The sequence below is a fragment of the Rhyacophila brunnea genome, unplaced genomic scaffold (genome assembly GCF_057557595.1).
Source record: "Rhyacophila brunnea isolate RB1 unplaced genomic scaffold, BYU_Rbru_1.0 scaffold_4, whole genome shotgun sequence".
Lineage (NCBI taxonomy): Eukaryota > Metazoa > Arthropoda > Insecta > Trichoptera > Rhyacophilidae > Rhyacophila > Rhyacophila brunnea.
In genome coordinates, this window is record NW_028233068.1 from 16892996 (window position 1) to 16907800 (window position 14805).

General features: G+C 33.1%; 1 protein-coding gene across 1 annotated transcript in view; it reads left to right on the forward strand.

The window, feature by feature from the left end:
- Positions 1-14805, forward strand: part of sli (slit guidance ligand) — a 381470-nt gene that overhangs the window by 196115 nt on the left and 170550 nt on the right. The window lies entirely within an intron of this gene.

Sequence of the window (14805 nt, forward strand, 5' to 3'; positions counted from 1 at the left end):
GCGTATTTGTTTTCATTAAACTAAGACTACAATGTGTAGATAGTGTTTGTTAGTTTTTAAAATTAAAATAAACCCTGCCTAATCCAAGCTATGGTATAATAATTAATAGTCAAAACATATTCATTTATCTATAAAATATCTAATATTATATCATTAAACCATACACAATCTTAGATATTTTATAGATAGAAGGATATTTTTTATCGATTACGGTTTGGCATAGGTAGGGCTTAATGAATTTAAAAAAAACAAACCAACACTATCTATATCATGTATGTATTCATCATTCAACGAAAACAAAATAGTATGACTGAAAAAGTGTGCGCTATTTTTGTCGGATCGCCCATATAGCATACCAAAACTATTATGGTTTGGTTTAGGCATGGTTTAATTGAATTTTAAAAACTAACCAGCACCATCTGCAAATTGTATTCAAACAAATAAGTATTCCTGACAAAGTTTAGTGTGCACTATTTATGTCGGATCTTAATAGCCTACCCCCACCCTTCCTTTGCCACTGATACTAGTTATATAACATTGGCATTTTGGAGATATCTACGAAAATCCATTTTCGGGATAATATTTTCAAGATGGCGATCTAAAAGTTCATTTTCTAATTCTCCACATATTGTTTGTTAGATCATAATGACCATATCGTGCGGCATACCAAATTTCCTGACGAAGTGAACGATTTCGTCGAAATACAAAGCTAACAAATTGGTTGTTTCATTATGTATATTTCTGAACAGGTAGGCAAATTGTATTAAATTCGCTTCGCCAATCGCACTAACCCATTTTAGCCATATTCGATGGCGGCCTCTGATACTGTTCGTCATAGTTACATGCCTAATAATTCATGCAATGAAAATTGAAACTGAAAGTCGTACGTACGACATACCTATCACAGATCTGTTTTGTGTAAATTTCCCGAAACGCCGTTTCCGAAAACCGGCACGATCGCGTGCCAGAATGTCAGCTGATGGCCGCTTTTCTAATAGCCCGCGTTGCTTACACGACTTTTTACTTTTGTTTTTACAATTTCTGCCTTCTAATTATTTCACCATATATAACAGTTCCCAGTCCACCCATTTATACAGCTCTATATAGGCTCTTATCAGTCGTTGAAAATCGTTTGTATACGAACGGTTTTCTCTATGGGCATAAAAGATAATTATGGACGGCTGAAAATGGTGCTACTTACGCGCGTTTTTATTGTTATTGGTAGTGTTTATCAATTTTATAGGACAGGAAAGTCTTATAGGTTGGTGTTGCATGTTGCATTGGTCATATACCATTACATCAATGGTATATAAGTTAAATAACATATTATATTCCAGGCGCCTATAATAATTATTAAAAAACCGCTCGAAGATAGGGTATTAAACCAATAATTCAAGGTTTTATGATTTAAGGTTAAGGACATGAACTCTTCGTCAATATGTATAGTCAATTGCGAGGATAAAAGCCTGCTAGGTCTTAATATCTCTAACTATATTATGTAGATTGTAGACCTATTATATTATAGTTGGAGCGAATGTTATTATAAAACTAACAAATCTAAAAAGCTTTCACGAAACTCAATTTTTTGGGGGCTGAGAGTTGAAAGTTTTCACTTATAAACTAAAATAATATTATTATATATATTTCTGCACATTGACTAGAAAGGTACGATTACATTTACAATATTGTAAAATTGTATCAAATTATTATTCGTTTTGTTCACAAATTGTTTACACTCGTTCAACAAGCATTATTTGCCACTTACCAAAGGTTACTATAGGTAAATCATTCTACAGTGGTACCATAGGCGTTTCGCGAATGTATTGGAATTTGTGAGCAGCAATGCCTGTTTAAATGCTAGCAAAAATACTATTACAACTGCAAGTAGCTTTTACCGTGCCTATGTTGCTACTGTATAATGATTTACGTATACTTACTTCACCCGATAATCATCTAGCGTCGGAGCACAGAAGTCCAGTTCTACGTTCTCGGCGTCTTGCTAAGTCAGACTTGTAGCTGGTATTTAATTCTGCAGCCCTGCTGAGCGAGGCAGGGTCAATCACTACTCCAGAATCCGTGTGGATTCTATAATCTATCTATAATCGATAATATAATTAACCGTTATTTTAACCCAAATACCACAAAGGTTTTTTGTGGTATTTGAGTTGTAACGGGGTATTCTTTTTCCTATATCTTCAGTGTTGTACTAAATGTGAAAAAACAAACATGGCTTAAATAATACACGAGAAGCTTTATGACAATAATCATACCTCTAACGTCTTACCTGGAGAGGACCGACTATCCGCATGGGAAGTGAATATAGCCTTTGAGTATCATATAATGAATAATAATACCAGTTGATTGTCTACCTGGAGCAAGTCTTGAGAACCGAATACGAAAAGCCTTCAATAGACTATGAAAATATCTTAGGGTGGACTTGAGATAATAATATGATCAACATTCAACCAGGCCTGTATATGTGGTGAAGTGCAAAGTATTGAACACCTATATGCAAACCTATGTCCACGATTTTAACGAGGTTCTACAAACTGAGAAAAATCATGTTTCCTTGGAGCGACAACATGTAGCCATAAAATTATATTAAATAAGGCATGAAACACACGGTGATAACACAAATACCCCCAAATATGATAAAAATGACCGTGAAACTATGAGGAAATATATGACAAATTAGATATCTGGATCAGTCTACAGAATACATCAAATTAATGTAATTATATTTAATGGCGTTATTATTATTTCTTGGCATTTTTCTGTTTCTTCGCAGAGCCTAATTAATGTCGTCTAGTTGTAGACGACTGACTGTCTGTGAAGTAGCTGGCGCACATTATTCGGCGGCATTTTATTTTGTTCTTCGAAATGTTTCAAGTCGCTTTCAATTTGCGGCCGGACGTTGAAGACTCGAGGAGGAAAAAAAAGAAACGGGTTGGGGAAGTTGGGCAATAACCGACACAAAGAGCGGCTTTGTTTCGGAAAATTTGAAGACTTTTCATAAACCAAAACTTCAAAAGAAAACACTCGCCTTTGGCACGCATAGTATACTCATAGTCATCATAATAATATTATCACTTATCTCTCTTCGTCATCAAAAACTATAATTTAAATATATAACTTAACATGAAGCGATTTATAGATATTACGATCATTACCAAAATAAGTTTATTTCTGTTTATCAGGGGTGTCAACAAATTTTTACATAAGTTCTACTATATAGAGAAGAAATAATTACAAGATAAAAAGAACTTTTTATTTACCACGTTTTTAAATTTTCTGTTGAATCATATAACTTGACAATTCTATGTATTAATAATTTAGGACACATAAGGCAATTGTCAACAAATCATTTTTTTTTGCTATTTTGCAACAAACAAACAAATATAGAATACTGAAATGTCATTTTGATTTCCATAATAACGCACGTATATATTAATAATTTAGTTGCTAGGACCACCCCCTTAGCAACCAATAATAGTGGATTGGATTACGGATTTCATCCGAAATAACTTTTCATACAAAACAGAATTAACTGAAAATGAATTCAATTGATATATTCTAAAAGTTTCAAATATCTAGCTAGTCGGGAAGTTTAGTTAAAAATCGATTGCAAGATTTGTACTGGATAAACAACCACCGGACAAACAAGAATACGAGCTAAGAAAAACGTGATAAAATCCACCGCGATCTACTTTTTCTGAAATTAAGGACATATTATTATAAAAGATATATTTTAAACCAAAATAGAATCTTACTATGAAAACTAAATAATGCATTATACATAGAAAAAAATATTTACATAACTGTTGCTATTTTATTCTGAATACATAAACTTTATTTTGAGCATATATAATTTTGAAAAAACACTTTCTGAGAGAGTATATTATAACCAATAGAAAAAATCTTTTTTTTTATAAAAGAAAGCCACCCCGGCCGGGAATCGAACCCTGCATCCCCCGGGCTTACGACCCATTCGTCGCATTTAACCAATATGCTACGACGTGACATACTAATTGCGACAAATTTTAGCTATTGGTCAATTTTAATACCTACTCATTTTTTTATTTTGAGCTTCCTGATGCTACATATCTTGAATTACTTATCCTACATTGTAAGGTGTCAACAAATTTTGTATAATCGAGGGTGTAATTCATGGCTCCACAAGGGGGGGGCTGACAGGTCTCTCTAGCTTGGGGGCCCGGGCTCAGGAGGGGCCCGGCGAGGCGAGACGACCAGATAAATGAGATAAAAACACATCAAAAAATTGCTTAAATAGTAAAAAAAGTCGCCTGCGGCGCTATTTTTCTTCATAATATTATTATTCAAAGTTATGTGATTGTACGATACAATTTTTGATTGTGTATCAATACTCGACATCTCCATAATTCAAATGGATGTATTGAAATATACAATAAAACACATTAATTTTACCGCGTGCACCATTTGGAAAACGCTACTGTAGAGCGTCACATTGCCTTTATCCTTAACGATAGGTAGGGGGGGCCGCCAAAGATCCTAGCCTGAGGGCCCGCTTCGCGATGTGGGGCCCATGGTGTAATTACTCAAGCCATTTCTCAAACATGATTCCAAATGTTCGTCCGTTGAAGTTGTTCTGTAGTTCGATTTTATAATTTTCATTTGCGAAAACGCTGATTCGCACAAGTATGTCAAACCAAAACACAGGTACAAATTTTCAACACATTTTAATAGATTTGAATACTTATCTGCTGGTAAATATTTCCAAAATTTATCTTCCGAAGCTCTTGCTTTAATGTAAATATCATTTTGCAGCGTAATTATTTCCTCTTCGTGTTTCAACATATCCATACTATGAAATTATGAATTAATAAATTAAATATTTTCGGCGATCGACCTTATTGACATCCTAACGCCAATCTTCCATAATCTATAATCATCCAAGTCCATGTCTAGACGATTTTTCCAACATCAATACAGTTGTCTGAAAAGTGGGAATGCAGTATTCTTCGCACTGAAGAGTATGTTCAGATCCAAGCAGATGTCTAGGAAGACGAAATTCATGGTATACAACATAACCAATAGTTATGTATGGGTGTGACACCTGGAACCTGTTGAAGAAGCATGAGAAGACTATCCAAGTGTTCGAAAATAAAATTATCTGAAGTTTTATACTTCTAGAAAGCTAAAAAAAAACCGAATGTGGCGCATCTGTACAAACGCTGGGCTCTTCGTACCAGTAACGTCCCTAGATAAAATGCCGCCCCTAGGCACCGTCAAAATGCCGCCCCATTTTTTACACAGTATTTTTCATCATCCTTTACTACTCCAGTATCTAAGAAATGTGTTTTATGGATACATTACTAACAAAATAAACACCACTAAATCTAATTTAAATGCCATCTCTACTTCAATAGACAATATTGCGAGTCCACGGTTTCAGATACATTTAAAAATATACGTGACAACTTTCAAAACTCGCAAGTGTCTGGCAAACATATTTGGATAAATTGTCGTTGCTGGTAATCAAGAATGTGATGTCCAAGGACAACAGAAGTAAACTAGACATCGCGAGCCCGACAAAAAAGTTCAGTCATGTTAATTAATACATTTTGTTTCCAACAAGTGAGCTGATTTTTTTAATGGAAAGATATTTTTTTATTATTATTACCCCTTTTATATAGGTATACCTAATGATTCCCCCCGATTTGCCGCCCTTCGAGTAACTGCCGCCCCCAAGCGACGCTCAGTTTGCCTACCCCCACGGGACGTCACTGCTTCGTACAGTAATTAAACCCAATATCTTGAGGCTGCGAAGACTCAGGTGGGCCCGTCACGTTGTTAGCAGCGATGGATCTAAAGCTGTGTATAGGAATTGTGATGTTGAAACAAAGTTTCCAATAATCTAAGAACAAATCCCAGTAAGCACTCGGACACTGGGCCGCTTTCGACTGGTAACATGTTCAGAAAATGGTAATCAATAATCATCTAAGAATATTACAATATACATATTTTTATTATATTAGTTAGAAGATAAACTTACTATAATTATAAAATGTGTGTTTTTTGAACGTCCGAGTTTTATTAGTACATCGTATGTAGCAGTGGCGAAGGGTGGATGTAGGCTGTTAGGATCCGACATAAATAGAGCACACTAAACTTTGTCAGTCAAACTTATTTGTTTTCATTGAACTAATACAACAGTGTGTAGATAGTGTTTGTCAGTTCTTTTTAAATCAATTAAACACTGCCCAACCCAATACATACTAGAATGTAGATAATAGTCAAAAATATTCGTTTATATATAAAATAATAATTTTTATTTATTATAGTTTGGCTTAGGCAGGGTTAAATAAATTTTTAAGATACTAACCAACACCATCTGTAATATGTATTATTAATTCAACGGAAATAAATAAGTATGACTGAAAAAGTGTGCACTATTTTGTCAGCTCGCCTCTAACATACTTAAACTATTATAGTTTGGTGTAAACAGGGCTTAATAGAATTTTACAAACTAACCAGCACCATCTGCAAATTGTATTCTAAGTTCAATCAAAACAAATAATTATAACTTTCAAATTTTTCAAAAATAGTTTTGTCACCGTCTAAAGAACATAGTATACGATAAAGAACATCACAATACAATTTAATAAAACTCTTCACTCTGCCGTGATAGAAGCTGGTGATCGATATGGGTGTACAGTCTTAGTCACTCAGAAGATAACTGAATTCCAGTGTGGTCCTCAGCAATGAGTGAATGACCAAAAGGAGACTAATAAAAATTTGACTTTTAAAACTGACGCATATACGTTTTGGTTATTTAAAATAAAAATTATCAATAGAATGTAATTAAGTGCACTTTTCGAATTCGAGTTTTACCGATCCAATCTATCGAATGTAAAAACCTATTTACAACGTTTATGTCTGCGCGTTTTCCAATGTCCAGTATTTTCAGTCATTCGTCATTTTTGCATTCTTTTCTTTTTCACGTCTATAAAAAATAAAATAAAAAAGCCCCTCCCCCCTGCCCACGTCTTTCGGTGGCCACCGCCCCCTCGCACTAAGCCGCACGCGATCTCACGGTTTGTGATTAATGAACCACTGCTCGCGTTTTCTTTTCAATTTTTATTCATTTTTCCATCTCGCTTTTCCGAAATTTTATTTTCGGATTAGCCGAGAACGTGACGCGACAATTGAACGTGATTGGTACCTATACAATGTAATAATTAGGAATGGATTCCGAACAAAATATTGTAACATCATCAGCCATTCTTATCAAATATAGTAGGCTTTATGAAATTTAAATACAATTAAATACAAAATTATTAGCAAGTTCAAGTAAGTTACGATAAAAAATCTTGGAGTGATCCGTGACGTCGGTTAGTAATTAAGGTAATGCCTACTTTGATTTAAAATACAAAAGCCGATCGCCAATAGTAGCTCAATTTGGAAAACGCTTTAGAGAGTATTAAAAGCCATTAGTTAAAATTTGACACAATTAAGTATGACGCCTTTATCATAGTGGTTTATATGCAAGGGCGCGATACCCGAGATATGCAGGTTCGATTCCTGCATGGTGTCTTACTTTTTCAAAAAGATTTTTTCTTTTGGTTATAATATATTTTCTCAGTAGTGTTTACAAAATTATGTATGTTCAAGTATACTTTATTCTATCCTGATCATAACTATAAATGAAAGTGAATCCAAAAATGGTTGATTCGGTTAATAAATAAATTAATTGTAAATCGCATTTCAAATTAATTTGTTAACACCCATATTATTTGGGGTTTATTCGCTAGGGCTACACTAAGATAAAAATGAACTGTAATCGTAATAAAAGACTATTTTATTAACCCATCGTTATTCAGAATATTTATATCTACAATCACTGTTATGTAACGGCGGGATCATCTCCATATAAACACTTATTTATATTTTAACTGGGTTTATTATTATGTAATATATGATAACGATAACTTAGTATATAATGGACAATGTATTGAACAATAACTTGTTAATAATCTGTTTGAATACAGCTGATGCTTCCTTAGTTAGAGCTGAGTAGTTACTGATTTGAAAAGCTAATAAATATGATTCTATATAAAACAAACTATATCAATAGTATGCATAACATTCTCAGACGTTTAGGTTAATAAGAAAAGTGCATAATATAAAACATACTATAAGAAAGAAAGTGTGAAATAATGGGTGATAAAGCAAACCTTACCTTATCAAATGCATTTGCAGACGTGCGTTATGCTGCTTATTAATATTTGGTATTGATATGAATAGTAGATAAAAGAGAGAGACGCAAAACTACGAGGCTATAATATGACAGGAAATCGTAAATAGCAGTAGGTAGTAATAACCGAAGCAATACATCAAAACAGACTGTTAATTACCAATTGACTAACAATAAAAACGCTACCAAGTGTTATAATATAAAAAGTTTTGTGTAAATTAAACACAAAAAGTAATGTAATAGATACTCTATATAAAAAACGAGGCAGCATTGGATTTGTTGTTTCATGTGCTGATCTGGTATATGGATGAGTTTTTCACAATGGGACCCAAGAGACACTAAACGTCCACTGAGCCGACCTTAAAGCCGTCGGATCGAAGAATTCATTGATTTAGGTATATATATATATATATATATATGTATCGCGAGAAAAGGCTAAGGACCTGGTAGGAAGGGTAGAATGGTAGATGATGGTGATGAAATATATACATTGTGCAAATTATATACATACACGAATAACCGTACGAAAGTTACTGTAATATTATGTTATTGAACATATATAATTTTGAAAACACTTCTGAGAAAATATATTGTAACTAGGGATTCCAATCCCGGGATCCCGAGCTATTTTCGATACCTATGAATCCCGGGATTGATAAACATAATCCCGGGATTTCGGGATTGATTTTTTTATCTATTTTTATGGAAAATAAAATAAAAGCGAAAATATAACAAAAAAAAAAAATTAAATAAAAAATAGTTACATTAGAAATAAACTGAGTTTGAATGAAGTTTGATTTATACCCATGTGTAGGTTGCCGATTCATTTAATTTTTTCACATAAATTATTAAAAATTGAAAGATTGGAAAAAAACAATGCTTCGCACTATTAACAAAGTTATTCCACCATGATATCATACGTTTTACGGCAGTTTCAGATTTGCCTGACTAATTAGATTTATGAAGCTGAAAGTACGCCGTGACCATTTGCTATACTATTTTAAATCTTGCTAATCCATTCATTAAGTCTTTACTATCAGAAACAGCAATCTCCTATTAAATTCACATTATTATTTATATTACAATATTATTTACTCCGTTAAACTTGTGTATTTCCAAGATTGAACGAATACAATATTAACAATACATGTCTTTAATAGTATAAATTATACTAGATTTATTTTTGACCGATTTTATCAATGTTATTTGTAAATATTAAAATTTTATATAAACATTGGAAAAAATGCCAATCCCGGGATCAGTCCCGGGATCCCGGGATTGTCAAATTGTAATCCCGAAATCCCGGGATCAGAATTTTGGCTCGGGATTGGATTCCCTAATTGTAACCAATAGAAAAAATCTTTTTTGAAAATAGTAAGACCCCGCAGGAATCGAACCTGCATCTCTTGGGTATCGCGCCCATGCACATAGAACCATTATGAAAACTAAAAAAATAGTAAATTAAAAATTATTAGCAAGTTCAAATAAGTTACAACAGAAAATCTCGGAGTGATCCGTGACGTCGGTTAGTAATTATTAAAGTAATACCTACTTTGATTTAAAATACAAAAGCCGATTGCCAATAGTAGCTCATTTTGGAAAGCACTTCAGTGATTATTAAAAGACATTAGTTAAAATTTGCCACAATTGAGTACCTATCTTCCTTTAGCATAGTTCAAAATTATGTATATTCAATTATTAGAATAATACATTCTTAAATCTTGTGAATTATTCGTTGAAAAAAAAAAATTAGTAATTAAATATGTATTATGTTATGTTAAAACTTCTGGAAATGTATAGAATTTTTCTTTAAAATTTACCTAATAAACTGTGTTTATTTCTTTCCATATTGTCATAGGTACGCTGTGTATCATTCGTAAGTGAAGGATAACGAATAAACTTATAAAATATGTGATATATTTACATACAAATTTCCGGAGACACGCATCCGCGTGAAAACACATTGCGATTGACGAGTGGTAACGTGTCCGCTTACGAATTCATGGTCTCGGGTTAGTATCCCGTGTCTTGCAAATTCACAATTTGTATTTGGACTCTCAGTGTGGACTTAATAGATTTAACAAGTGGCTAATATTCATATTTAAGTATTGTTTATAAACCTCTTCGTGAGTCAGCTATGACATGACCCGTTAATAGTTCCTCCTTAACTAATTGAGTTATAAACATGTAAAGCTCTGATTGTATTTCGTTCATTATTTCGACATTTTATTCTGTAGCTCCCAAAACTCTTATAATAATTATCCTCGCTTATGAAGAATTCTCTCAAACTGTCACCGTTATTCTTGACTCTATGATTCTTGTCGGGTCTGGTCCTCCTCCAAATAATTTGTACGATCCATGCCTGCCGCTTTCCATTTCTTTTGTCAGAGCATCTTCAAATCTTCAGTGGCACAGTGCAGCGCAGCTATCTCGATCTCAGTTCTTCTTGTACTGGACACGTATATAACTCGCCTTGCTGATAGCTCATCCGAAATTATATATAAGTGGCCGATCCAGCGCAATCTATGCCTTTTTGTAAAATGTATTTATCACTAACTTGGTATTTGCTATACACAAAAATAATATGTTAGGAGAGCTATTTTGTTCGCATTGTAAACTTTATCAAGTGATAAACTTTTATAATTTAACATGAGTTACCTCAAGTAAACGAAACAGTATATTCAAGTTTATATATATGCCGTGTGATCGATTTAACATTCTAAAATAAACATTCATTATATCTCGATCCCCAAATTTAATTTTCTTTGATATCCCCAAAAATTCATCTCAGGACTAATCGTAAAAATATTCGACTTGTTGAGTTTCCAGCATTCTGATCCATAAGTTGCTATATGTACTGGGCGCACGAAACTTTTATAAAGAGTTATTTTGGGTTTCTTCCTCATGTCTTGATTTTCAGAAGCTTTTTGCATACATACAAAAATAGCACTTGTTAGCAAAGTTGATTCACCGATTTTATCTTACTATGTACCTATCTTATTTACGACGTTCTTGACGTAAATTATATTAAAAAAACAACAACAACAAACACCATTATTTATAAAGAGTCATTCATTAGTAAGTAGATTTATGGCGTTATAAGAGTATCGTTAATGACTGAGAGATGTATTAGTTTTCTCTATTACACGAGTAAAATGTTTCAGTCTATATCAAATTTCGCATTCTAAATGACAGCAGAGATTTTTCTTGTCGTACATCCTACACACGCTTGTCTATGGGCACGCAAATTAATCTACATTCTTTTCAACTCACGTTTTCAATATGCTAACACTTTCGCCGCGATTATTTATCTTTCGGGGGTGGTGAAGGTGGTCATTATTATTCAGTTTGCGATGAAGCTTCGCAACAAGGGGTTAGTTAGTCAGCTAAGCTGGCTACACAGTTTCTACCTTCACTGTTAAACAGTTACTGCACATCATTTTGAGAATGAAACTCGAATAAGTTGATGTTATTGTCCGCTATATATATACACCTACTGTAGGTGTAGGTTCCTTATTTAAATTAAATAATAAAAGTTGTTTATGTTTATTTAAATAAGTGTATTTATATTTCAGCTTGAATAAACGTACATCTGGGACAACAAGTGTCTTAAATAAGGATATATTATACTTAATGAAATTATTTTCAGAACAAATCTGAGGTGGTGAGCTTTTGAACCAACTGAATAATGTTTTCAACGGTGACCTCCCATTGTATCTAAAACGGAAACCAGTCTGTAAATACCAACTTTCTGTATTCACAAATGCGTGCGAAACTTTGAATATCAGTAAAAGAGAGATTAAGAAACGTAGAGTTGTACTGCATAGTACGGTGAAGTGTATGCTGGGCATAAAGCGAAAAAACAAAACAAGAATGATTGAATAAGTGAACAAATAAGGAAAAGCGATGTAATAACGCTTGCTAAAATCTCAAATGGAAATAGGCTGGGTGGCATAGCTCGAGAGGACTCAATATTTAGAAAACATTCATAAGGTATACTTCACACAACAGATTAATAAAATAGAAATGCGAAAGCCAGTCGCCATGGACCAAGGCTTGAACGGCAGTATATGATTTAATGAAAGAAATGGCATTAAACGGAAGAAATGGACCCTTGAATGTTCTCAAATATTACCACAATGAATGCGCGTTACGTTTACACGATAATCTTTAATGCATAGTATGACAGAGGCGTAATATTTAAAATAACATATTACTACACACTCGAGAATCGTAACTTGTTGCAACCACACTCTGAATGTAGGTAACGTACTTCCCATTATTTTTGTGTTCCCTGTGAACACAGGAGCTTATTAGTACGTTCAAATAGCAATGCAATGTACTGGACCAAAATAAGTGAAATTAGCTAGGATAGGCGAGGACTTCATTCGGCACTAGATAGATACCGTGTCCGGAAATTTGAACGCACGCAGTTCGCCGTATCACGCTTCACCGTGAAATGTTGTATCGGAAATACATGGTCGTATATTAAAAACCGTCCAACCCCTTTGAGTCGTATAGAGATAAAATTCATGTCTAAATAAAACACGATTCTTGTCAGTTTACAGAAAGCCAGCGGCAAACATATTTTGAAAATAGCCGATATACCTACTGCATTATTTGTTATGTTAGGTTAGGTAAAATTCGAACATTATTGTCTGCAATGCTCTACGAACAACGCGTAGTTTTTTCATCTCGGTGCCGCTTTCCGATAAGAAAGCTCACGGACAAGTAACCGATAGCTGATACAGACTGATGATGATATACGTTGAAACAAGTTGAAATAATTCGCGTTTGAATACGCAATTTGGTATTCAAAATCCAATATACCTACCGCTTACATAGACAATGATTAATAATTGAACCACAATATCCAAAATCAACCGGGCACTGTTATATATTAACGTATTTTAGTAGATATATACAGAAAACACATTGAGATGTCCTTTCATTGGCGTAGCTTTATTGTACTACGTAGATATCAATTATAATTGACGTCCTTTATCCAATGCCTAATCCTAATTGAGATAAAAAAAAATGACACTTATCTGTGCGGTTAATATCTATGTCTGATCGCCTTTGCTCGATGTCATCGAATTTTGTAACCCATAGTCTTTATAAGAAAGCAATTTGAAATATTTTTTCTATTGGTTTTGTTATATTTTTTTTTAACTAACTATGCTATCATAAAATATGTGTATCTTTGTCAAGGAATTTTTTTGAGAAGATTTTCCCGCAAAGCAATTTTATACAATGGTTTGTAAACGTTGGTCGCTACACAATTGCACATATAGAAACAATTAATTGAAATTAAACTTACTTTTATATTTGCGTTTATTTCTATCAAATATAGTTTAGATAGTCTACATCGTATAATTTTGCGTGCTTTAACATCATTCCATGACACAACGTATTGCTATTTCCGATGAAATAATTGAAATTGACCAACAAACATGACTACGCTAATTGTTTATTTACTAGTACATTTTCATGTTTTCCATCCAAGGCAGAATACAAAATGAATCTTTTTATTATCTAATATTATTATATATACATATAAAATGAATCAACAGGAATCCATTACCCATACCATCCCATATTTTTCCCAATTTTCAAAATTATATAATATGTTCAATAATCAGAATGATATATTCTTAAATCTTGTGAATTATTCGTTGAATAAAAGAAATAGTTAATTATAAATTATTACCAAGTGCAAGTAGTTACATCTAAAAAATACTGGAGAAATTTCACGACGTCGGTTAGTAATCAAAGTAATAGTAATATACCTACTTTGATTTAAGAAACAAAAATCGATTGCCAAAGTAGCTTGATTTGGAAGAACGCTGATGAGTAGGTATTAAAATTGACCAATAGTTAAAATTTGTCACTATTAGTATGCCACGCCGTAGCATAATGGTTTAATGCGATGGATGAGGCGTAAACTCGGGAGATACAGGGTTCGATTCCCCGTCGGGGTGACTTACTTTTTTCAAAAAAAGATTTTTTCTATTGATTATAATATACTCTCTCAGAAAGTGTTTTTCAAAATTATATATGTTCCATACCATCCCATTAATGCCCACTATAGTCAGGCCGTGACAAGAAACTGTAAACTTCAATGGTAGTGTTAGTTAGTTATTGCTGGTTCTTCGTTATCAGCTGTTAATGAACTGAACATAAAATGACGATTATTACATATGAAAATTGAAAGAAATATAAATAATTCATTAATTTTATTCCAAACAGCTAAATGTGTTTTTAAAAACCACTATTTATAATACCATTCATTTATGTTGCGCTTTATCTTACTATTAAATGGCAAAACAGCACAATTATTTTTTTGTGCAATTTTTTCATACCACACTTCATCGTGACTGTATTTTGCCATTGAAAAGATCCTTCCGTCTACGTTTTTTCACATATTAATTAAACACATCAATTGATTTCAAATTGTTTAGATGTCATCGAAAATTTATTGTTTTTGCTATACTAGAAAATTAGTAACTGTCATTTAGCAATTGATATGTCAGATTCCAACCGGAAACGTATCAATTAAGATGCGGGAG